Genomic DNA, 26,312 nt, shown 5'->3' with positions numbered 1-26,312 from the left:
GTAACACAATGATATTTTAATTTTTGTTGCAATAGTGGTTGTCTTATTACATTCCTCTATTTACAAAGTTTTGATTACTAAACTTATAAGTTATTTTATTCCCGTGGAAAAGGATACAAATCATTTGGATAGAAGTCTAGAAATTAATTCCCATAGTCTTCCATCTACTAATATGAGAAGTGAAGATCAAATTGCTAGACTAATGTAAATTTTCAATGTTTTTGATTTGCTTTTCATTCTTTTAATTTTTAGTTGGTTGGACATTGAATTTTATGGCCTAATTTATTTTCTTCGAACAAGACACAACTCATTTTCATAAAGGCATACAAATTAACTTCGTATATGTTCCACATACTGATGTTAGAATTGAAGAAGAACCATCTCATAGAGTTCATCCACATCGCCAATCAAATGTAAATGTTGAGTGCATTTGATATTTTCTTCATTTTCTCATTTACAGTTGGTTGGACATTGTATTTTGTAACCTTTTATGGAGAAACCATGATTTCATCTCATTAGGTTGGATAATTGGAATCCAAAACATCAAATTGTTGAGCTAATGTAGATGTTCAATGTATTTGATTTATTTCCCATTTTTGAATATTTCTTTGTTGGACATTTAGTTTTATAATGTATTTTATTTTTTTGAAACATGAAACAACTCATTCGAATAGAGCCGTAGAAAATAGATCCCCAAATTTTCCATCCACTAATGTTGGGATCCAAGAGCAACCATCTCATAACCCTCATCCACATCAAGACACAAATGTAAATTTTGAATGAATTTGACTCTTTTTCATTTTTTTCATTTATAATTAGTTGGAAATTAAATTTTAAAATATTTTATGACAAAGAGACCTTTACATCCTCTCATTTTCGTGTAATGCAGACCATAAACTTGGAAAGACCTTCTCATCAATCCATTCTACATGCTTCAAATTTGCGAAGGGAATCTCATGTTCCTTAAGATGAAGTACATGTTAGAAAAAATTTACTCTTCCAAATGGTTTTCAACATGGTTCGGCCAGTAGAGATCATATTGATTTTGATGAAAACATGATTGCAATGCATAAAATATTTCGAGCAAAGATAGATAGCTTGTCAGTTGTCCAAATGTGCCACATTTGCCAACAATCATATCCTAGAATCCATGTTTTGAGACATTCTGAAGGACTTGTTTGCAGACGATGTAAGAGTGAAAGAGGAGGCCATCGTTTTTGTCGATATAATAACATGGATCTTGCTTAGAAACCTCATATTTTAAGAGTTCTTACTCAAGTTGAAGAAATGCTAATAGCACATGTGAATCATATTTTACAAGGGACACATGCTCGAGGTGGGCAATATAAGTATAGTGGCCATACAATTATCTTTCGTCAATATATTTCTACACTCGTACAAAGTCTTTCCTGACATGTTGAAGATACTGACTTTCTAATTGTGAGGAGACATACTGCTCAATCTAAATATTATGAATGTTATGTCAAAATATCTAGAGTGATGGCTGCATTTCTTTTCAAAATCCAACATGATCAATATTATCGAGATGTTGTAATGACTAGCATTCAGGGAATGCTCTGCCCGAAATATCAACAGATGTCTTCGCCAAGCTTAAATTTTTTGATTGTGATATTGAAGAATCTGAGATCAATGAAACTAATAATGAAGGGTTGTATGTTGATTGTTTTCCCTCTCATCCTTCTTCTTTTCTTGCTCACCTACCAAATGAACGAAGAGAAGTGGAAGAAATTAGAGAATTTCTTGATAATGTTGATTCTTCACATGTTCAGGACATGGATTGACCTATTATTGGAACCTCTCCAGTCAATGAATATAATGCAGAGGGGTTATTAGCTATGGAATTCTGAACATTGTTCCCCATAGGTGATGCGGATTGGTTGCAACCATTTATTTGTAGTGATGAACTTCATGCGTATGCATTGCATCTTCTTAGGTACTATGATCGGATATTTGGAAGCCATCCTTTCTTTGAATATTACCTATTGAACATGATAATGTAGCATCGGAGCCAAGCAACTGTTGTAGATTTTGTAAAGATCTATTTACATGATAACTCAGCTACAACAATTGAAGAGTTGCGTCACAAACTATCTGATTTACCAGATAATAAGTTGGTTTAGCATCTTATGCGTTTTGGTTCTTCTCTGAGAGGTACAAGGGCATACTGGACTAAGTGTTGAGCTGAATTGACTGACATGATTACTCAGTTAGGATGTCCATCTTTATATTTTACTTTGAGTGAAGTTGACACAAAGGGGCTAGAGTTGCATAACCTCATGCCCATACATTCACATTCTCTTTCTTTAAATGAGCATCCTATGAAAATTAAGAATGTTATCCAGTACCCTCATATTGTTTCCGCATTTATGCACCATATATTTAATACTTTTCGAGAGGAAGTTATCCAAAAATATATGAAAGCTAAGCACTTCTGGTATCGGTTTGTGTTGTTGAATTTGTTTTCAATACTTTGTCAACTTTTATTATGATTCTACTTATATTGTTTGTAGTAACTATATCTTCATTTTTTTCAGATATGAGTGGAAACATAGAGATTCAACACATATCCATGATTTACTATGGTTAGAAGGCACTCCTGACATGGAAATACTTGATTGGTCAAATGGTTCTAATGTAAAACTTGCAAAGATATTCTTCGACAAATATGTAACTACATGGAATCCACGTGACCTACATCGTCACAACATAATGGTTTGACAAAGCCTTACTGACGACCCTTGCCTATTGAATACTGGTCAGATTTTCTCTTGCAATCCTCATAATGAGTACAAAGAATTGTTAAACCGTGTCCAAAGGAACATAAAGTGTACCATAGATTCTTGTTTGTGCAAAAAGGGCACTATTCTGACATGTCAATACAATGCTCCATGGGATCTTTGTGATGAATCAAGATTCCTCATAGATTATCAAGGAAGAAAAAAATATGAGCCAACAAGAAATGATGACAGGATTAATGTACGTAACATTGACCTTCTAACAATGTGGCATGCAAATGTTGATTGCCAACCAATGCTTTCTCGCTATGCTGTCTTGAAATATATTGCTAAGTATGCATCAAAAGCAAAAAAAAGGTCTGAAAGTTATCATCATATGTTAACTAGAATTTCAAATTCTATTGGCTCTGAGGATCATGCTTTATCTTCATATAGAATGTTTCTTGTAGAAACGATTGTTGACTATGACATTGGAGCACAAGAAATGTCCCATATGTTGCTTAAGCTACATCTTGGTTTTTGTAGTTGGAAATTTGTTTCCTTTAATATTGGAAGAAAGGGTTTTAGGAAAATCTCAAGGGATGGCTTGCAATGTTCATCTAAGAATACTTTTATTCAACATTATCAGAAGAGACCTTTTTTCCTTGAAAATCTATCTTTGGTAGAAACGACAATATCTTGGACATTTGAAAGCAAGCGTAAACAAGATCCATGGAAGCCTAGAGATGTTCATTCTATTGTTCAAGTTTGGCACCAGTATTATTTTATTCTTAGTGAGGCTTGAGAGGAATTTGAAACCTTTTGTTCGACATAATTGCTCTTGCACAATCCATTTCGTGACATTCTTGCAGAAATTGGTTTTCCAGTTGAAATTATTATTGAAAATTGGAGGAATTTTCAATATTGAGCATGGCATGTTGATTGAAGTCTATCAATTATAGACAATATTGAATATAAAGAAGATGGTGACTTTTCTAACCAGGAAATGAATCTTGAAGGTGATTTTCAAGAATAACAGATTTTCTCTCGCTTGATTCCACCAAATGATGTGAATGTTTTTGATCTTCACACCCTTGGTCGAAGGGACTTTGATATATTCTTTCACTGGGAAAGTACAACTATTTCTGATGATGTTCTAGAGGAAGCTATTAATTTTATAAGGAATGCAAAATCAAGGGGTGATATTGTTGACCTTTCAAACAAAACATTTGCATCTCCAGATTCTTTGTCGGAAAAACAACGACTTTCTTTTGAAACTTTTTTAAGGCACTTTGTTGAATATGAGATTCGTGAAGATGTTATTATGATTGTTCAGGGCACTACAGGCACTCGAAAGTCTTTCCTTATCCATTATATTTTTGAAGTTCTTTCTAATTTTTCAAGTAATGGAAGAAGCCCTTTGCTTCTTCTTGGACCAACAAGAATAGCTGCTTTTAATATACATGCAAAAACAATACACTCAACTCTAAAAATTCCAAGTAAAGATATGTAGCCACTATAGGGGCAGTCACTTGCAATATTCCAAGAAGAAATTCGACATGTTAGATATATATTGATTGTTGAAATGAGCTTTCTAGGATCAAGGTTGTTTATGCAAATAGATGCTCAATTACAAGAAGCATTTCTAGAGAAAAAGAATGTCCTTTCGGTGACAAATCCATCATCCTTGTGGGTGACCTTCACCAACTGCCTCATATGAGAGATAAGCATTTATATGCAGGTAATGCAGCAGGGAATGTCTTGAGGAACAAATTCAACATTGTTGTCACTCTTGACACAATATTTCACCAACAAGGGAATAATGAGAAACAATCTTGTTTTCATAGAGTCCTCAATAACATAAGAAATGTAGAACCTATTCTTAGAGATTGGGAGTTTCTTATGTCATGGGCTGATATGAGGTTGAATCCTAGAGAAAGACATTTATTTAATGCAGCAGTTCAGATGTTTCCGACAAATAATTTGGTCTCCTTGCATAATAGGCTTATGTTAAAATCATTAAATTCTCCAATTACATGTTGTGTTGTTGAGCATTCAAGGCCTTCAAAAATCATTGGTGTTGATGATGATCAATTTGACCATAAGGTTTTGTTCTGTCGTGGTCAACGTGTTATGTTGACATGTAATTTGGGTTGAAGCTGGCTTGGTGAATGGTGCACTTGGTTATGTGAATGATATATTTTATACACGTACCTCTAAGCCACCTCAACTTCCAATGCTCACAACTATTGCTTTTAATAAGTATGTTGGTGTTCCATTTGATGCAATCAATCCAAACATTTTCCCTATCACACTAGTCAGAAGAGGAAATCAAAAACAAATTCCTTTGAAGATGGCATGGGCCCTTTCAATACACAAGTCACAGGGACTGACTTTAGAACGAGCGTCAGTTGATATCAGGAATAAAGAGTGTTGGAGAGGTAAATCCCCTCTACGGATAGAGGCGATCCCTACTAGCCCAGCAAGGGTCTAGCAACAATCAAACAATGCTGCTATGCATGTTCCTAATTTCAATTAAAAAAGAGGTAAAGAGAACCTACTTGGATTCCAGCGCTGTCGTTTGACGAAGAGATGCCGCCTTTGCTCCTTCGCTTTGGCTGGTCACGATCCTTCGCGATCTCCGCAAATAGACACCTGCACACACAAAGAGGAAACAAACACAAGCGTGAAATCTAATAAAAGCAACCATACATCAGTCAGAAAAGATGTAATTCACATTTAACCATTGCATAGACAAATGAGAATGGAACAATAATAGCAGTCATCTATTATTAATCAAGCAGAGAAGAGTACAACCAAATGTTCTGACGTCGGTAACCTTCTCAGGAGGGGCCGGTCAGCAAGTGTCTCAAGCATTCACTTTTGGAAATGATTCTCCCAAGACAAGCAACTCTCTCTCTCACACAAGCAACACAAAACAACCTTCCCTAAGCAATCAATCACTTCCACACCTAGCACACCAAATACCTATAGTAGCAGCAATCTGAGCACTATAAGCTCTATACAATCCAAGCTATTCCAAACTAGCTTCTCATGGTAATGGTGGAAGTTTATATAGGAGAAGGAGCCTCCAAAAAGGGTGGAAGGATGAGCTTATCCTCAAGGGAAGTGGTTGCAAAGGGTCGAACAGACATGCCATAGAAGGGAGTCGATACTCACAAAGCCAACAACCAAGCCTGGAGTTATCTGGAAGGCTGGCTGTTGGAACAAATTCGCCCAAACAGGATCAGTGCAGATTATAAGGTAACTGACGCGCTGACGCCGCGCCTCAATGACTCGGAAAGTCATGTCAGCGTGACCCAATACAAAGGAGGGGTGCGCTGGCTCATGAAATGCGACCAGCGCGGAAAAGTGATGTGCTTCCGCGCTGGCAGTGCACTGAATACACTACGAGCCGCCAGTCATCGCAGATATTTTAGAAACAGATGCGCTGATGAGGAAAATTTTGGAAAAAAGGGGTTTGGGCCAGTTCAAAGGGCATGAACTTGATTATTGTGAATTCCTGACACAGTAGGGTGACTGACAGGGAGACAGTGACAAATTACTGTGTAACAGATGCCCCCTAAAGAATGAAGACCGAGAGAGTGGGAGGGGTGAAATGCTTTACAACACTCGCCGAATTGGAACACCACCAGGAAGGACCGAATATCTCCGATAATCAAGTACATGCAGTCTAGGCATGGGCGCAGCCATCCGAAAGACATGCGAAAAGGTCTGTGGAATGGACGCAGCCACCCAGCTAAAGAGACCAAAATAATGATAAGGTATGGTCGCAGCCATCCATGAAGACTCAGGTATGGGCGCAGCCATCCATCAATGAGTCATGTAATGATCATCCACAAAATCGCAACCTGGACCATAACAGACAGGGATCCAGGGTCTTGCGCTCCGTCCCGACCTGAACAAAGTACAAGTTCAAGCATGTGAATACATGAGCTGAAGTCGAACATGCATGAAAATCGTCTGATTACCAATCAATGATGAAAACTGTTAACAGACGCGAGAGGTACCATCAATAATGACAATGGCCCTCAAGGTACTATAGGTACAATCCGCGGCATGTGAATCAATGAGCTGGTGTCGAACACCCGCAGAATCATTCGATCGAAGGCCAATGATGAAAACCTCGCGTCGAACACGAAGAACCTGCCATTGAGGCATGCAGGCTCTAAGGCACCTGAAGGGAGTCTCTAAGTCACCTTCCCGGATAATGAGTTGAAGTCGACAGGAAGTGACCTTGACCGAAGGTGGGCCATAATGTTTCCCACATCATCGACATGAGACAGAGGAAAAATGATTTGTGTGAGACAGCAGATGAGGTTGTATTATTGCAGAGATCAACTTCTCTTGAACATATCGGCGGCACTATAGCGGATTTGGCAGTATTTGACATCAAATGAGTAGAGGGTATGATGATGATGGCAATGAACAGATGAGAGGTCAAATAGGATAACCCATACCCACGGAGGTCAGTTGTGAAACAAAATGAGAAATTCCCACCCGACACGAATGCAGACCAGTGCCATGTTCAAGAGCGACATACTGCCGACGCAACAATTGCAGTTCCATTTTCCCCACCATTTCTGGCAGGTACCCTGGTTATTTTTGGATGACAAGCTTGACGGGGATAGCATATGCTTGAAGAGTGTCATTTCGACAATGCCGGATGTCATCAAGTTTTTAACGAGCCTGACAAAGGAAAAACTCGGCGTCTTTTCTTGTTTAGAGAGTCTGAAAAGACAGCGAAAAAGGAGACTCCAGAGGGGTCCTTTTTCGTACAGTTGTGTCTCTCGAGCCCGAAAAAGTATAAAACTATGCTCGAAAGAACCGCCCGACCATTACGATCAAGGAGTACTTTTCGTAGATAGTGCCTTCGACCTGAAAAAGTAAAAAAGCGGTCGGAAACACGTCGTTTTAGAGCCAATAACGAGCGTGAAACGACAAACACCCGGCAATCTTTTAGAGTTACACGGTCGGAAAAAGAGCTTAAAATGACCGCCTCTCATTCCCTTTAACGAGCTGAAAGGAAGCTCGGCCATCTTTTCTTGTTTCGTGTCAGAAAAGAGCTCAAAGATGACATTTTTTGGAACCAAGTGATTTTAGGACCATTATGACTCCACCGATTCTGAGGACCTGCACAATAAAAATACCCGCATAAATCCGTTCGACACGTTAAAAAACATATTGAAACATGTATAAGACACTGACAGAAGTGCTAAATCCATGGTAAAAGCATGATAAAACCCACATTTGTAAAATTTATAGCTAATTAAGCCATTTTTACTATAAATAGAAGGGTAAATAGTCATTTTTACCATTGTTACCATATTGAGCCTTTGAGAACGTTGTGAAGCTGCGAAGTTGACGGAGCGAATTCTTCCCCGTGCGGACACCATTCATCGAACGGCTTGCTCCAGGTAGGTTCCCCTTGCCATGCGCTCTCTTTTGAGTCCTTTTTTAAGCATTTTAACGGTGGGAATTGGCCGTTTTGGCAATTTTTTGGAGCGTTGGTGCACTCTCGGTCAGCGCGGATTTCCTGCGCGGGACCACGCTGATCGAAATAGAATTGAACGTACCACCTTCCCGGTCAGTGCGGAAAACCCATGTCCTTCCGCGTTGACCTGGAGAAAATACAAAGCACTGCCATTGTCAGCGCGGCTGTTTTAAAAACAGCCGCGCTGGCGCAACAAAATTTTGTTTTTTAAGTTTTTGAACGTGAAAACTTTTATAGCCAGCACTCTAATTATTTTTAATGCTCATGCAGGACGTAATGGCCTTTCAGTGGCAAGAGAGGGTCCATGATGTTGAGGATATAGCCACTTTTGCAAGCGCGGATTGCCGAAATGCCATGCGGGCGTGCGGATTCATGAAATTCTTCCTGACTCCACGCTTGAGAGCTCATCATGACTTACTTGAGTTCCTGATCCGGTCATGGAACCCAATAGACGGCAAATTTACCATCCGCGGTAAAGACATTGAGTTCGACCATATGGACATATATTTCTTGACTGGATTGTCGCGCCGGGGCGCGAGGCCTATTCTGGAGGGGCAACGGCCCAGCGGCGAGACTCTCGACCAACTCATGGCTCGAGTATGTCCAGAGGCAGAGAAAACGCGGAGTGGGAAGGTGTCAATTCCCATGGTGACAGATATAGTCCTTCGCACCATCCTTTTTATGGTGACCCGGGCAGCGGGAAGCTTAGCCAACCATGAGGCCTCGAAGACCCACCTGCTACTAGCTCTTGAGTGCTTACAGCCTACTGTGTTTGACTGGGCCACAGCGGTGACCAATAGCATGAAGAGGCAACTCAGCAACTTTCGTCGCGGAGAGACGAAACAGTTTGGCTATGGGTCGCTTTTACTCCCACTCATTCTGGAGCGGGTGCCAGCCATGCGGCTGCAGACTATGGCCGTGGATCCACCTAGAGGTCCCCGGGAGACGAGGGCCACTTGATGGGCTCGCATTATGCCACGCGGAGGTGGTGGCCGGCCAGCTGCTTGGGGAGTGATCTTTCGAGAGTGGTTGGAGCAGCAGATCATTTTTGTTGAGGACTGGCCATACGCAGGCATGGACTTCCGCAACGATCCTGACATGCCACTGCCCGCAGGAGAGCATTGGGATGATGCAGGTATGACACTTAACCTTTTTAAATGTTTTAATGTTTTTTGATTTTTTATGTACATGTCTTGATAAATGTCACGGTGCGCAGATGTGGGACCTGTTAGACCCATCGGCTTAGCCCCAGAGGCACGGAGAGAGGGGCAAGGAGCTGGAGCCCTGGCCTTAGTCCTTCCAGGAGTTGATACTTCAGAGGCGATAGCTCGCAACCTTGAGGGTTTGCTGGAGGGTGTGCCAGACTACCAGGGAGTCGAGGAGGTTCCCATAGAGCACCAAATCCACACAGTGGGGGTGGCACCTAGGGTGCACCGCTTGTTGAGGCGGGTGGCATGAGCAGCTGTGTGCTATAGAGAGCACAACCCAGCACAGTAGTCGCCTAGGTTTCCTTTTGATGTTTTGAGAAACATATGTCTCGAATGTATGGAGAACAGTGACTCTTATTTTTGACACATACACTTATTTTTGGGCGCCTCAGTGCGCCACACGATATATATATATATATACATACCGATTTTTGGATGGATCTTGTTACATGTGATGATGTTTCGTTTATGTTATGCAAGTGTTCAGTACAAATGTGATCCTATGTATGAATTGCACAACACATGACCCATATATTTTAATGTTTTTAATGCAAGCTTAAAAGCACACACAACACGCATGCAAACTATGCTTGAGGAAATATCTTATTTACATATGCTTTACTCTACTATGCTTTCTGTGTCTTCTTGTATGATGTTATCTATTTCGCAAATGTCTGTCTAACACATGATTTGCCAATGCATCAGTCAACGTGTTTAATCGTCTCGGAATATGTTGATATGTGATATAGTCAAAATTCCTTTCTAACAATCTGACATGTAGATACAACCTTAGGATACGTTGGTCTCTGACGGAATATCGCCCGTTGAGTTGATTAACGACAAGTTGGGAGTCCAGGTTTACCATCATTGCTCGAATACCGAGATCAACTGCTTCAGCTAGTAGCTCAATTACGGCACTGTATTCAGCAACATTATTAGTGGTATGACCGAGGCAGACTCCTTGAAGATCTAGCAACTCTCCGTGAGGATCATAAATTGCCCACGCCGTAGAGGACAAATTGCAAGTACTACGGCAGGTGCCATCAGCGAAATCAACATAAGGTGCACTAGACATCTGCACAAGAAGGAGAAAACACAATAAGAGGCAAACATGCCTTCACCAAAGCAAAACATGAAATCATGCACACAAAACACGCTAAACATGCGTATGTACAAACTGAGTGCACGAAGTCATGCATAATATTTCTTCAGATACAGCCCGTTGCGGGGCTTGTCAAGAGGATTTCCTTCATAATCAATCAACTCATATGCGCCCTTTTGTAAAACTCTTTTCACGATATAGGGGCCTAGCCACATGGATTCGAGTTTTCCTGCCCCTAGCTTATCTTTAGCTTGATCGTAGAGCAGTACTAGATCTCCCTCAACAAAGGAACGAGGATGAATATTCTGGTCAAAGTAAGCCTTGACTCTCTTCTTTTGCGCTTCGATAGCCAGAGAAGCTAAACGATGAGTCTCGTCTAACCGTTCTAGGTACAGAAGCCGTTCCTCCACCAGAGTGGTGTTGGGAAGCAACTCGACAGCTAATTTCAACGAAGGAATCTCACATTCGATGGGAAGGGTAGCCTCCAGTCCATAGACCAACTGAAATGGAGTGAAACCGGTGGCGTCCTTCACAGAAGTCCGGTAGGCCCACAAGGCTGGGAATAGCATCAGATGCCAATTAGACTTGTGCGTATTGACAGTGCGTTGAAGCATAGTGATCAAAACTTTGTTCACGGCCTCGACTTGACCGTTGGATTGTGGATAGTACGGTGTCAAACTATCTTGCCGCAAGCCTAGTTGGGTCATTAGTTCCGTCATCATGTGATTTCGGAAGTGCTTTCCATGATCCGTGACAATAGCCTGAGGGACTCCGAAACGGGTAATGACATGATTGAATAAAAACTGCGCCGCTGTGTAACCATCTTCGTTTAGTGTAGGCATCGCTTCGGCCCACTTGGTGAAATAATCCACGGCAACGATGATGTATCCATGCCCCCCGGCCGAATGAGGGTTACAGGACGTATAATCGATGCCCCATTTGGCAAATGGACCTACGGTGACAACAGGGTGCAGTGGTGCAACAGGTGCACGCATATTCCGGTGGTAAACCTGGCATTCATGACATGCACAGACAGGAAGGATGCAATCCTTGAAGATGGAAGGCCAGAAATAACCAGCACGGAGGATCTTCTGGGCGGTAGCATATCCGGACATATGGCCGCCACAAGCGCCGGAGTGGCAGTCATTCAACACCCGCTCAGCCTCCTCGAGAGTCAAGCAACGATGGAGAACATAATCAACGCCGAGGCGGTACAGGGTATCGCCCAAAATGCGATAGGGTTGAGCTTGGTGACGAATTCGTCGTCGGGCATCTTTCGATACATTTGGACGGAAGGAAGACGTCTGCAAATATACGATAATGTCCCCGTACCATGGGTCAAGGGTGCTGATGAGAAACAATGTTTCATCCGGGATATGCTCCTCCGAACGAGATGGTGCGGAGTGAGATGGTAAGGAACAGAGCAGTTCAGCAAAGACCAGAGATTTCTTAGACTTGGCCGCAGTGAATTCCAAGTCGAACTCTTGGAGGATTACAATCCACTTCGAGTATTTGCCCCCCAGCAGCTGACGCGACAAAATGTAGGTCATGGGGTTGCAATCAGAGATCACGGTCGTTGTGCGCACCAGGATATAATGCCGGAATTGTTGGACGGCGCAGACAGCTACCAATGCCAACTTCTCGACATATGCGTAACGAGTTTCCGTATCTAGAAGGTTGTGACTAAGATAATAGATAACGTGCTCGGTGCCGTCATCATCATCCTGCACCAGAACCATGCCGATGGTGGTGTCAGCGGCAGCTAGATAGAGAGTGTAATCACGGTGGTAGTTCGGAGGTCTTAAGAGCGGAGCTGAGACAAGAAGGTCTTTAAGGCGCTCGAAAGATTCCTGGGTGATAGCATCCCAATGAAAGGGTGTGTCTCGTTTTGACAACCGTGTGAAACTCTTAGCCACCTCAGCATAATTCGGAATGAATCGTCTGAGAAAATTAGCTTTACCCTGCAAGCTCTACAATTGCTGCAAAGAGGCAGGGGGAGGAAGATTCAAAATGGCCTCGACTTTGAGGGGATCCAGACGGATGCCTTCCCGGGAGACGATGAACCCGAGTAGTCGGCCAGATTCTACGCAGAAGACACACTTATGCGGATTAAGTCGAATACGGTAGTGTCGACAGCGGAGAAAAATCTCGCGTAGATGAGATGGATGGTCTTGACGTTTAGCTGAATGAGCTGGGAGGTCATCCAGGTAGGGCTGTACGATGTGCCGGATATCATGGAAAGCATATGACATCGCACGCTGGAAAGTGGCACCGGCATTTTTGAGACCGAAAGGAAGCTTCTTATAAGCGAAGGTGCCCCAAGGACAAATGAAAGTTGTCTTATGCTGGTCTACATGGGCTATGTTGATCTGGTTATAACCAGAGAAGCTGTCCATAAACGAATAAATCTCACTTCCTGCGCAGTCATCAATAAGCTGATCAATAAAAGGCGTAGGAAAGTTATCTTTTGGACAGGCACGATTGATATCACGGTAATCAACACAGACCCAGATAGTGCCCTACTTTTTATTCACAGGGACTATATTGGACACCCACTCTGTGAGGGGAATGGCATAGATGAAACCAGCTCGAAGAAGCTTTTCAACTTCGGCCTTGATGGCTGCAGCCTTTCGAGGGTGCACTGGACGTAAGCGCCGACGAATAGGCTTAGCGCCTGGATAAGTAGGTATTTCGTGCACCACAATACTAGGGTCGATGCCAGGCATTTCCTCGTAAGACCATGCGAAGACATCACGAAATTCACGAAATAAGGCGGTATAAAGTTGCACTTCCTCAGGAGTGCATGTGACTCCAATAAAAATATTCTCGACAATCCCTGGTTTGACAGAGATGTCGATAGGCTGGGTCTGCGTGATGTTACCCATATTGCCTTTCGAAGACACTTGATATAGCTGAACAGGTGTTTGGAGAGGCAGAGATGGGACACATGAAGCAAACCGCTCGAGACATGCGACCATTTCCGAATGTGGAGGGAGAAACGAAGAACGATGGTGGTGATCTAACCAAGGGAGTTCTTCGAGAGACATAGTCTCGATGATGGCCTCATTGGAGGGAAATGTTTCCTTCAGGGGATCCGAAGTGGCCTCATCACCCAGCCAAGGGAAATGATCATATGAATCAGGAACACTGCTTGAAGAAGCAGGTTCAGGAGGGGGAGCCGATGCAGCGACAATCTCGATGTAGTTGAGCTCGGCAGGACTCAACGGCATCATATCACCCCAAGAGTCTTCCTGATTCAAGGGAGGAAGAACCCATGGATCAGAACGTACTGAAATCATGTTAACAGGGTCGAGATTCGGAGGTGGGAGGGGAAAGACTCCCATTAAGGAGGGATCTTTGAATAATCCAGCACCCACACTCACTAATGACTTTGAGGTATGCTCCACGAATGGCACATTTCCTTCAGAAGAGGAAGCAAAAAAGGACAGCTGGTCCACCGTGACGATTCTTACTTGATGGGGAAAGCGAACGACACGGAACAAGGAGGAAGCCACGGCTTGCATGGCGTATGTCCAGCTTCGTCCAAGGAGGAGGTTGTAAGTGAGATTAGCGTCAACAACTTCAACCTCCACTTCTACGGTTTTCCCTTCTAAAGAGATAGGCAATCGTGGGAGGATACCATATGGACGAGATTCTCTTCCATCGAAAGCTTCCAGGGTCGTAGGAGACTGGCTCAGAGCAGGAGAACCAATAGCCTTCCAGCAAGCAACTGACATGATGCAGGTTGAGGCACCCACATCAATGACTGTACGGTGGATCGTTTTGCCGTTGATGAGGACCTGTATAAGGAAAGCCACCTGATGAGGCAGTCTCTGTGTAAAACCCTCGAGATCAAAAGAAATTAAATCCAAATCTGCCGGGTCGATGCCACCAATCGCTGATAGCAATGACTTCCTCTGGGAGGGGCAGCTCTGGAGGACTTCTAACGTGGACATAGCAGACGGAGCCTGAGCTAAGTCCTCGACAATGCTATAGTGCTGGGCAGTACGAGCATTGGGGTTATAAGATGACTTCCTGAGTACACCTTTAGGAGGGGGTCGGGGGATCGTCTCAGTGCTGGGCCGTTCGATGTGAAGGGGACCAGAACTGGACGGAGGAGTGCTGGAGGGAACCTCCGGCTCTTTCCCGGCTAGAGATGGATAATCTTTCGTTCGAGTTGAAACATGGATGGGAATCGTTCCAGCCATGAACACTTGAGAACCGAACAAGGAAGAGGATTGAGAACGATCTACCACCTGATGCGTCTGCTGGGAAGGGAAAGGCTCTTTGAGCACAGTAGGAGGCCCCGGAGCACCTTTCAAAAGTCGACTAACCTCGGACTGCCTAGGGCAATCCTTGGTGTAGTGATCCTCCTCACAGATGAGACAAGGATACTTAGGCTTTCGTTTAGCTCCTTCCTCGGAGGGAGGTTTAGGAGGGTTCTGCTTGGGCTGTCCAGATTTATCTTTAGCCTTCCCTTTCTTTTGCCTTTCGAGGATTTGTCCGCCGCGGTGGACTGGATGGCGTTTACCTCGGAGGTAGTCCCAGAAATAGATTGGCCCTGAGAAGCATTTTCGTTAGAGGCGTTCTGTTTCTGCTTCCCAGGGTTCGCGGCTGATTTCTTTGATGACGAATTCACAGAACCAATGACTCCATCAACAGAGGGTTTTGGTGGAGCCTTGGGCTGTCCAGGCCTCGGGGCATCTGGCAAATACTCATACAGAGTACCCGACTGAGAGTACACTAAGTCGAGGTACTGAGCTCGCGCGATTGCTTGCTCTTCAGTTACACATGCTCCCATTGCGATGTCTTTTGCAATCTTAGGGACAAAGGAAGTCGTGAACCAGTCGGTCAGGAGTTGATTAGGAATCCAAAATTTAATCAAGCGACGACGCCTTCTCGATTCATGTATATGATCAGAGATGTGCGTAGCCGTATCCTGTTTGAGAGACGTGAGGAGATGTGTCCCAGTCTCGTACCAAATGGGTAACTGAAAATGAGTCAGAAAGGCCATAGCCAACGAGTTGAAATCGTGAAACATGCCGTGATTTAGTTCGATGTACCACTTAGCAGCTGAACCAGTGAGAGTCCTCTGAAAGAGGCGAAGCCGGATAGAATCATCAAGCCATGAGTTGGATGAACACCAAAGGTGATAAGTCATTACATGGGCCTGAGGGTCTTCACCAGCTTTGCCATCAAACTTTGGACAGTCACCAGGTATTTTGGTTGGAACTGGTGGCCAATACGGATTATGCAAAATAGGATCATTTGTTAGCTTGGACACATCAGGTAGTTCCAACGTTGCTAAGAATGGTAGCTACGGGTTAAAGGACATTTGTGGCTGCGGATTCGAGGCGACATTAGGGTTCCAACCAGATGGTGGTTGCCCCCACGAACTCTGTCCGGACAGACTTGGCCCAAAAGGGCCTGGCGCGTAAGAACTTTGTCCCGATGGGCCTGGCCCAAAAGGGCCTGGCACATATGGAGCTTGTCCGTAAGGGTTCTATCCATACGCGGACGGCTGTCCCTGAGTCTGCCCCCCAGCTCCCCATGTATTAGCAACTTGGCCCGCAGGTGCACCATACTGATAATTTTGGTAAGGAGTGACCTGTGGCTGTTGATAATTTTGATAAGGAGCAAACTGAGTTTGCCCCTGGGGTTGCTGGTAGCCATATGGTTGCTGGGCCCCATATTGAGCCTGATAGGGAGGCTGCATCTAGTACGAAGGTTGAGGTTGAGGCCCACCTTGCATTTGATAACCCGTTTGAGTTTGAGGTCTAGAGTAATGTCCTTGAACCGGCTGGGGTTGAATCATCTGTCCCGAAGGTTGACTTGGTTGGATTTGAGATGGACCTGGTTGGCCAGCAGGATGGACTTGCTGGGTACCAGGTTGTCCATGCGCCACCAAGGGTTGTCCTTGCGGAACGGATGACTGAGCTGGCTGGATAGCTGGTTGACGCTGAGGTTGGCCAGCTTGTCCAGATGGACGATTAGGGCGGACAACGGGTCAACCTTGCTGCATAGAAGGTTGGCCCGTCTGCCCCCCAGGGTGAACAGACTGAGCAGAGGGCTGGGCTTGCTGTATAGCGGGCTGCCCTCCTTGGTGCATAGGCTGAGCAGAGGGTTGGCCTTGCTGTATAGCAGGTTGCCCCCCTTGCCCAGAAGGGTGCATGGATTGAGCAGTGGGTTGACCCTGCTGAACATAGGGTTGCCCACCCTGCCCAGAAAGATGACCAGACTGGGCAGTAGGTTGGCCCTGCTGTAAGTAGGGTTGCCCCCCCTGCCCAAGAGGATATCCCTGCTGGACTGCTGGTTGATTCTGAGGATTATAAACTGACCCAGTTTGTCCAGATGGGTACCCTTGCTGGAAACCAGGTTGGCCTTGCTGAATGTAAGGCTGGCCTAGTTGTCCAGTTGGGTAACCTTGCTGGGTACCAGGTTGCCCTGGATATCCAGTAGGTTGACCTTGATATGAATACGACGGACCTCCAACGGCCGAGGGTTGTCCCAGGTAGGGTTGTCCCTGTGGGCCCCCAGATTGTCCTGGGTAAGGCGGGCCATAAAGTGGTTGCCCCTGAGGGGTTTGCACATAAGGCGGCTAACCTTGATTGGGTGGTCCTTGGGGCTGTCCGGGAGGATTCCGGCTCCCATGGAAAACATGAGTAACGGGGTCATACGTAACGTTCAACGGTTCCTGGTTCTCTTCGAAAGGACGATGAGGAAGGACCGACATGTTCTCGAGGTACTGGCCATTCGCATCATAATAAAAGAGCGGACCTTCGTAATCTGGGTCCACAATGGGCTGCCCATGAGCATCATACGGCCCTGCTCCTGGAACACCACCAGGAAAGGGCCCAACTTCAGGGTTCGTAGATGAGGATGCTGGCACAGCACTGATGACTAGAGTCGAACGCGCTACACAAACAGTTGGATTGGTGGGAACTGAGGTAACGGGTGTGTTAAGCCCTGAAGTAAGAGGTGTATTAAGAGGTTGCGAAACAAAGGGCCCGGTGGAGGCAATAAGACTAGGATCCCATATAGTCGTAGAAGTAGTTCTAGCGGCTATCCTATCTCTCATTGATTGATATCGTGGAGGGAGCGGGGAGGAAGCCAGGATCGGAGTCTCAATGTCCGTCACCACGGGCGTCTCGCCTGTGCTGGAAGCTGTCTCATCCATGGGGGAAGTAGACATTGGAGACGACATACCGAGAGGAGTACGAGGGGTACGAGGGGTATAATCGCTGTCAGGCTTCCAGATAGGATTCCAATCTTCTATGTAATCTTCGTCGCCTGGGGCACGTACGTTGATAGGCTGGATACTCGGAACAATGGGAAGAGTACCACTTACAACTGGTACCTCTGGGGCAACAGAAGACAGAGAACCTTGATCACTTGGACCGGGAGTTGACGGGTCAGCCAGGATGACAAGACCCCTTAGAAAACCTAAAGCAAACTAACGATAAAGACTCTACTCAAAACTAACGCACACAAGATCTAATCAGGTGATGTTATCGCGGCCGAATTAATTTTAAGACACAAGAACCAAACTTGACCTTTTCATGTTTTAGGAGTCGAGAAAAGGACGAAAAGATGACTCCAGTCTCCTTCGAATGTTTAATGAGCACGAAGTGACAAGAAGCTCACACGCACCTTTTCATTTAGGGAGTCCGAAAAGGATCAAAAGTGATTGCTCTGGAGACTCTAGGTATAAGGTTTACCAAGCAACCCGCAAAACTGCTTATACACCTCAGCAATCGTATGAGAGCCAAGGACTTTCCGTACTGCAGTCAATCTTCCCGAATGTTGTGTTCAGTGCATTATGGTTCACAAGGCGGTAGACTCAGCTTCCTATGGATAAAGGATAAAAGCCTAGTGGGGTCTCCCTATATACGCGACGGTACGTGGGAGCGCAGTCCGTGTTAGACCACTATCGAGTCACAGAAGGAGGAATCACCCAACCATAATGTGAAACAACAGTGACTATGTTTAAAGACGCCAGAACACATCTCTAACCTAGACTTCTAGATGTTTGCGTTTAGTTCCAATGCGTTTTTAGATTCATTCGGTTCATTTTATAGTTGATCTTGAAATTAAGTTTCGATTTCAGGCTCTATCGTATGTTCTCTCACAATTACCTAGATGCAAACTACATGCCAAAGAATTTCATTTTGTTCGATGAATTCTAGCTACGAGAAGGTAAAGAATTTTTGATCAAACAAAACGAATACAAGCAAACAAGCAACCTAATGCAGCTAAAAGCAAGGAACGGAAACTTTTTCTTTTGAAAATGCAAATTAACAAAACGTTCTTTTCCTTTTCAATTCTCAAAAGCAAAGCTACTAATTTGATTTTATTTCAATGGCACAAAGCATCCAAATGAATTTGGAGGAACCGGAACACCAAGCAAATCACTTAATGAAAGCACACAAAGTTCCCAAAACATCCAACAAAGATTTCCAAATCAAAAGGAAAACCAAGTTCCGCACGAGCTATGTGATCTAAGCTCGGCAAGACAAGCAAGGATTCAAACAAGGAGGAAGCGAGACCCGCTCGGAAACACAACCTAAAAACACTTCAACAATCACTGAACAAGTGCAAAAACAAATCTGAAGTTGGCTGGTCAAACAAGAAAACAAGATCCTTACGGAAGGCTTGACACACACACGGCCACTAGATACCCAAGGGCTAGAATGCGAAATCAAAGGAAAGAGGCAAACACCCGAAGGATAAGAGTTACAACCAGTCAAATAGAGATTCAACACAATCCAGCAGCTGTAAAAGTGATGGCGGAAACACAAACCAAGCAGCGAAAGCAAAGAGGAAGGTATTTGCAAAACCGAAAAATGAGCAAAACGAAACCCTGTGGGACAAGACTTCGCAAGCAAGCAGCTCAGAGTTCAGATAATGAAAAACAAGTCACAAACCAAGTGGAGAGAAGAGGGGAAAGCTAAAGCAACAAGTTCAGGAGGCTAATCTGGACAAAAATGAATTCTACAGGATCAGAGCGGGTAGCCTTCAGCAACTCGACGCTGACAGGAGGAGGCCTGTAGCAACTTTGCGACGTCAGCGCAGAAATACACGGATAAAGGGCGTTGTCTCAGAAAAACGAGGTCAGCGTGACTATTAATCACACAGGCACGATGACAAAGAGGACAAAGAAGCAGGTGTGCGACGTCAGCGCGGAAGCACACGGATAAGGCACGCTGTCTCTAAAAACGAGGTCAGCGCGACTATTAATGGTACAGGCGCGATGACAAGAATAACAAAGAAACAGGGGTGCGACGTCAGCGCGTCTGTTCTGAATTAAACCGCGACGAAGGTGAAAACAAGTAGAATCAAGGCAGAAAACTCCCAAACCAAAGGTAGAAAGTCTTTTAACAGTCAAGACACCTCCCAGATGGACCCAGGAAGGCTACAAGCAGAAAAACAATCCCCAAAACTCGAAAAGAGAGAAAAATCAAATTCAAGCACAAAGAGTGGACACAAGAGACAAAAAGGCTGATCCCCAGCGGAGTCGCCAAATTGTTGGAGAGGTAAATCCCCTCTACGGATAGAGGCGATCCCTACTAGCCCAGCAAGGGTCTAGCAACAATCAAACAATGCTGCTATGCATGTTCCTAATTACAATTAAACAAGAGGTAAAGAGCACCTACTTGGATTCCAGCGCTGTCGTTTGACGAAGAGATGCCGCCTTCGCTCCTTCGCTTTGGCTGGTCACGATCCTTTGCGATCTCCGTGAATAGACACCTGCACACACGAAGAGGAAACAAACACAAGCGTGAAATCTAATAAAAGCAACCATACATCAGTCAGAAAAGATGTAATTCACATTTAACCATTGCATAGACAAATGAGAATGGAACAATAATAGCAGTCATCTATTATTAATCAAACAGAGAAGAGTACAACCAAATGTTCTGACGTCGGTAACCTTCTCAGGAGGGGCTGGTCAGCAAGTGTCTCAAGAATTCACTTTTGGAAATGATTCTCCCAAGACAAGCAACTCTCTCTCTCACACAAGCAACACAAAACAACCTTCCCTAAGCAATCAATCACTTCCACACCTAGCACACCAAATACCTATAGTAGCAGCAATCTGAGCACTATAAGCTCTATACAATCCAAGCTATTCCAAACTAGCTGCTCATGGTAATGGTGGAAGTTTATATAGGAGAAGGAGCCTCCAAAAAGGGTGGAAGGATGAGCTTATCCTCAAGGGAAGTGGTTGCAAAGGGTCGAACAGACATGCCATAGAAGGGAGTCGATACTCACAAAGCCAACAACCAAGCCTGGAGTTATCTGGAAGGCTGGCTGTTGGAACAAATTCACCCAAACAGGATCAGCGCGGATTATAAGGTAACTGACGCGCTAACGCCGCGCCTCAATGACTCGGAAAGTCATGTCAGCGCGACCCAATACAAAGGAGGGGTGCGCTGGCTCATGAAATGCGACCAGCGTGGAAAATTGATGTGCTTCCGCACTGGCAGCGCACTGAATACACTACGAGCCGCCAGTCATCGCGGATATTTAGAAACATACGCGCTGATGAGGAAAATTTTGGAAAAAAGGGGTTTGGGACAGTTCAGAGGGCATGAACTTGATTATTGTGAATTCCTGACACAGTAGGGTGACTGACAGGGAGACAGTGACAAATTACTGTGTAACAAAGAGCATCAAGACCTTACCTTCACATCTGTATCAAGAGTGAAATCAATAGATGGTTTACGAATTGCACAGCCTTTCTCTTTTCAACATTATGCCAAGATGAAATATAGCACATATCTTAGAATTAGGAAGAAAGAAGAGGAGAGATTGAAGTCCATATTGCTATGACATACAACTAATAACATTGCGACCTTCTTTATAGTATTTTTTTTGAATTGCTTTTATTGTCCTTTTGATTTACTTTTAGTATAATAATCATTTTCATATATTTATGAGATAAATAAATTCATCATATTCATAGTAATATTTGAGAAAGTTGTTTACATCATTTTTCATGTTGTTTAATTTAATTTCTTTTTTTTTTAAGTGCCTATTGTTCTTTTTTTTGCCACAGACCATTTAGACATAAACAACGAGTTATATGAAACAATCATTCAAAGCCATTTTTATAACTTGTTGATATTGATATTAATATTGTGGATTCATAATACATCATGAAATGGAAAAATGGAGTTTTTGAATATAGGCCATCACCATGGCCAATATTCATTTTTTGAATATTGGCCACGGTTTTATTGTATTGCCGCTTCTTTTTATATTGTATTGTGAAATGAGGCTTATATTTGTAGAAATTTTTATATCATTTGGTTCATGTAACATTATATTGTTCTTTTTCATGTAACATTGTAACATTAAGTTTTTTAACATAAATACAAATGGGGTTTTATGTTTTATGTATATACATATATATATGTGTGTGTGTATGTTTATTTATTTGTGCATGTCTTTATTGATTTTGCTTTTGTTTTTTGTCTTTCAAATGCAGTTATGGACAATAATGATGTCATCTATTATTCAAGAACAATCTGCAATATTGTTGGAGCCATAAGTTTTCTTTCCTATATTAAGAACATGTTTGATAGAAAACATGGGTTCCATCCTGCTTTTATTGATGATCATATTCGTGAGCTAGTGTCATGTACCTACATGGCCTACCTGGAAATAACCCCTAATTTCCTAGTTATTAAAAGTTTTCCTTAGTTATAATTAAGATCTCCTTGGTTATAATTTCCTTGCCTACATTAATGATCTTAATTAACTCCACTATCATGATCATCCATCATGATTATAGTCTTTCTTTTATCATGCATGACTAAAATAATATACCATCAATTCCTTATATTGCATGCAGGAGCATTTAATTTCATTATGCACAACATTAACCATAGTGAACCTTTGGATAATACTAAGGAAGACATTCCTCCATAATTATTCCACAAGCATGAAAATCTGCAAAATACTAAAGCATGCTACCATTTCTTATCCTAATATCTTCGATGTGCATATGAGAGAACATGACAGTCTCACACATTATTAAATCCATCATTTCCATCATAAATATTACTCTTAAGCGATTGACAGAATGAAAATCGATCCATCTTGGGTATACATGCAATAGAAAATCTGACCATCATAGATTATTTTGCTACCTACAATATACTATGATAATCCGCAACCATCTACCACTATCTGCCATATTAACCAGCAGCTTTGTATGACAGTAAAAATTCCTTCACTAACATAAGAAGATTTCCATTTAGATCCATTTAGTATCCTACTCATTAATACACATATAAATAGCATCATACCAACACATAAGCTAAGACTGTTAACATATACAATATTGAAACAAATAAATAGTCACATGAAGGGAAAGAGACCGACATACAACCATTTCATGCAAATGACAGCAACTAAATCTCACTTGGAGGGAGGAGCACCACCACCCAACCATGAATCACCTCTCATTCCCCCTGAACCGAAGATCTTGTGAAAGATAAACTGTCCTAAATTGATCGATGCACTCGGTAATTAATACCCTCTTTCATGATTTAGTTACCATTAAAAACATCCCACTTTATGGATTTTTTGAATTTCTAGATCTTATCTAGAAAAGCTTGTCTTTATCTCCCACGACGCTTTTCCACATAAAAGATTGCCTTTATCTCCCCCAAAGATTTTATGTCCAATGAATATTTATCTCCCATCCATCCGATGGATATCCAATCGATTGAAGCTTATCTAGAATCATATCTCGAAGCTTATCATGAAAGATTCATCTCTATCCCATTCCTTATGGGATTTGGCAAGCATCTCCTCTCTCTTGGTGCTCCACCCTCCAAGTGATTTATTTTATTAATTCATTTAATAGTACACTTTATTTTCATATTACATATCACTTAGCTTTACGCAGCTTAGGTGTAGAATAGTTTAACCCACAAAGGAGGGTATCAAACCTAGCTTTCCTCATCTTAGGTTCACAACATTTAAAACACAAGGGAGGATATCACACCTAGCTTTATCTTTTCTTAGGTGTATAATAATATTATACACAAGGGAGGGGTGTTACATACTCCCCCACTTCAATTTTACACTGTCCTCGGTGTATCACTGCATCATGCCCTCGTTCACAGGTAGCTGGTTTCTAATCAACAGCTCTAATGGCTCTGCCATCTGATGCAGTTATTTCCGATGTACATTTGCCACAAGGAGTGATCCCAGCATCTCTCCTTCCATAGCTATATCGGTCTGAAGGAGTGCCCCCAGCATCTCTCCTTCCATATTTACCTATCACACTTTTTTTTCAAACTATTTGTGACAATTTATCGATGCAAAGTTTAACTATCATAATCTGTTACTTAGCAGTATTAAAGAAGCTATTGCTTATAATTTATTTTATCTGAAGAATGCATGTCCTATGCTTGAATTATTCCAAGCCTTTGTGTTCTTGTCGAACACTTGCTTCTTGCAGTTCTCTACATATAATACATCAGTTAGCATATTTTCAACATTAATATGTGTGTAAGTCATAAAATATTTTTTTCACTTCACAATATATATTCATATACATATATTCATCGTAATTGTATGTATGCCAAACTATGATTAACCATAGTTACTTATACCAAACTTACTTTCCTTCTTCTAAGAAATCTCCAGGTTTGTTTACCTGGCCAGATATCCATCCAATCACTATTGCATACCCTGCACACAAGTTGTGTTATACACGCTAATACACATTTCATTTGACAACCTTGTAGCATATGTAGTCATATAGTCCCATATGTATTGTGATACATAGTCGAGCTGTGGTACAACCTATAATACCATCCTCATGGTATCACCTGCATCACATAAACTTTATCCACATATTTTTCCACTATGTTAGTATCATACCAACATTCATTTTTCATGGTTCATCTATGTAATTAAGAAATTTTTTATGTCATGTGTAAATCAATTCCAGATGTCATGTGGTTACAATATCAATCACATATTATTGGATTCATGCATATTTTCCTCTTAATCATACCTTCTGCTTAATGTTCTAAAGAATATTATTAACACATAGATGTTGAAGTTCAATATTCATGAGATCATTAACTCACCTTGTAATTTTACTGTTGCTCTATTTATGCTTCAACAACCTATTGACCATTCATAATTTCATGTACTTATACATGAAAGTTTTTATTACTTACAATTCTACACTCCTTGTAGTTGTAAGTGTTTATGATCTTAGGGTATTTACATGTTAGCTCTTTATTAACACTAAATCACGCTTTACCAAAAGCCGAGTGATCTGTTTATGAATTCTTGTTTGAATCACACAACATTTCCTTCTGTTGTCTAGATACCTTATCAACATAATCTGATAAGAGATCCTCTCGAATGTTCTTGGTACAAATTATGATATCAATCTATTTTAAATAGATTGTTAAATATCATTTAAATGACCCAAGGGTCCATACCATTTGTGCTACTTCACCAATTACTATGGTTTGCACTCAAGGATACTTATAGGTTCTATTATACATATCCTTCAAAAGATGCACATGTCCTGGAAATCGGTTTAAGTTAAATTTCCCATTTAACCATACTTTCTTCCAACTGAAGAACGAGTCACATTGTAAGCAGATACATTAATCAAATGATTAATTTAACCACAATTTGTGGAGTTATATAGTCTTTATACTATAACATGCTCTCACCATCCTTTACTTTGGTATTATAAATTTATAGCAATTATACCATTTATAAGTTGTTTTTATAGCCCAACCTGACTTTTCACATAGTCATGCATACGTTGCCTATTTACTATTGGCACATAATAGCATATGCATATATAGCTTGATTTAGACTCAAGACTCTTTCTTATACGGATGAATAATATCAAGACCATCCCACCATTAACCATTTGATAATTGTATTATTCTTAAAAGTCTATAATAATGCACACACATGTGCTTGCATGGTAAATTCATATAACTCATTAATATGCATAGATATTAAGCATGTTCCTCTTCAACATGTTTATATTAATGACTACTTAACCATACTATGGTAATAACATGTAAAACTATCCATGACAAGGCATAGGTATAATTCCATTATCTAATCCTCCTTTCATGTGTTAGGTGAGATTTGTTTTGTTTTTTTTTTTTTTTTTTTGGTCCAATTCCTATTTAAATCTCTGACCTAATATAGTTTTCCACACAGTTCCCCAACCGATACTTGTTATGGTTTGTGTTAGAGGTTTTAAGCAAAATTTCTCTAATTTCTCTTCGTTATTCACAATGCCAATTTTGCCCAAGTTTTTCTCTAGTTGCTATCATGCATATATTTATTTTACCTTTTCTTTCGAAACTATAATCCATATGCTCAAATATGACTAGTTTGGCGATTTACATGAAAAATCATCCTGCGAAGATAAACTAGAATTGACTTTGCTTATTTACAAAAATCATTATACATAGTGATTTAATGTATAAATATTTATCTAATTATCCGTTAGAAGCATACTATGTTCCATACTAAACATAGTAATGTTCATGTTTTGAAAAAGAGGTTTCACCCATCCATATATGTTCAAAATATAGGTGGTTCTTCTTATACCTCATCATCCATGCAGATGCTATCATGAGTGAGATGGCTCTAATGAATGGGATAGCTCTGTGGCCCAAGCAAGGACAGTTACCTACTATGTCACATACCAGTAAATCTTCTATTTGATACAATAGATATGC

The 26,312-nt window shown here is 42.0% G+C and overlaps 1 pseudogene; it reads left to right on the top strand.

The window, feature by feature from the left end:
• The window catches only part of LOC149234452 (protein DMR6-LIKE OXYGENASE 2-like), a 128,918-nt pseudogene that overhangs the window by 80,798 nt on the left and 21,808 nt on the right, over positions 1–26,312 (top strand).

Source organism: Pinus tabuliformis, chromosome 8 (assembly GCF_031772625.1).
Source record: "Pinus tabuliformis cultivar Carrire ecotype Pingquan chromosome 8, CPIR1, whole genome shotgun sequence".
Classification (NCBI taxonomy): Eukaryota; Viridiplantae; Streptophyta; class Pinopsida; order Pinales; family Pinaceae; genus Pinus; species Pinus tabuliformis.
The sequence above is the reverse complement of the archived record's forward strand: the minus strand, read 5'-3'. Positions and strand labels throughout refer to the sequence as shown.